Raw genomic sequence first — 1,442 nt, forward strand, 5'->3', positions numbered from 1 at the left:
CAGGAATGTTTAAAAAAGCAATAAATGGAAAATTGAAAAATTCCTGGTTTCTAAATTGAGATAGATCTTTCAATGCTTTTTATTATGCTTGGTGTAGTAGCGATTATTTTCACATTAATCGATGAAATAATCGTTAAGTTTGGTCAGGAAGCATTTGATTTCACTATAGAGAGAAACAATATTTAAAAACACATTTTAGGTAAAAAGCTGCACTATACAAATGCTACTTTGTATCTTTTTATTGTTAGGTGGGGATAACATAATTACTTATCTGACTGGATTGTCTAATCCAAGACAATCAAATAATTCCCTGTACGACCTTGGTAGCATTACGGAAACTTCAATTTCTGTCCTGTGATGAAGATGCTAAAAGAAGAGTTAGCTGGCAGTGCTCTGCTCTAGTTCTGGGAACACATAAGGAATACAGCTGCATTGAAATAAAAAATGAATTCTGGAGAGGGTGTCAAATGAACCCAATACAAACCACATGGGTGTCTGTACTCAGACCCCCCGGAATGTGATGAATGGGCCCATGATAAATCTGTCGGTTTCTTTGAAGTGGCTCAATACGTATCATTTGAGCTGAAGCACGGAAGGCCCATTACCTTCGCTCTAGGAGGAACTAATAGCCATGTTTGACTTCTGTCATGTGTGTTCAATAATGTGCTTCGTAACACCACATTGAGAGGATGACTTTGGATGGAGTAGAGTAAGCTGGCGCTGTGCAGTCCTTTTGAATGTGGTCTGCTAAGGCAATGCAAGCCGTTCCTTGGGACTTTCTTGATGGAAAATCATTATTTGTTTTGAATCTGAAGGAGCGGCTGTCTGTTGGTTGTCTATCATGCGCCAATGGGATGGAAGATGTTGATATCACACTTGCTTCTAAGTGAGTCCTAAGCCTGGCTTTCAGCTCAAGCAGTGAGCTCTTTAACCTTTTAATGAGTTGAAGCCCTACTGAATAATTGGAGTTAAACAAATGGGAATTAAATGTATGCATACAGCTGCACTTGTGCTTGGAGGGATGAACTGTGTGTTTAACATTAAGCACCCAATTCATCACCTTATTAGTGTGGTCAAATGTAATGGCACCTATTATCCTTGTGCCATGAAAAAAATGGCACCATGAAAATGGCGTAAAATGAAATGGCATAAGAAATGAACTGGGATCGGTAAGATAAGTTTTTGTCTGCCAAAAGAGAGCTTGCATGCCTAAATCTTGGACAACGGCCTCTTCTGCCAGCTTTCCAGCTTTGCCTAGTGCTGGAAGCACCTGAATTTCCACTTTGGTTTGCAGAGTTCCCCACATTGAAGCCTAAGCCCAGTGGAGGCCTCTACTAGCTGCAGACTGGTGCCTCCACTGCAATTCGGACCTGAGATGGAGGTTGCCTCTCCTTCAGCTAGGGCAGGACGCTTAGGAGGCAGGTGGTTTCCTCAGATTCCAC

Source organism: Egretta garzetta, unplaced genomic scaffold (assembly GCF_000687185.1).
Source record: "Egretta garzetta isolate BGI_Z169 unplaced genomic scaffold, ASM68718v1 scaffold397, whole genome shotgun sequence".
Classification (NCBI taxonomy): Eukaryota; Metazoa; Chordata; class Aves; order Pelecaniformes; family Ardeidae; genus Egretta; species Egretta garzetta.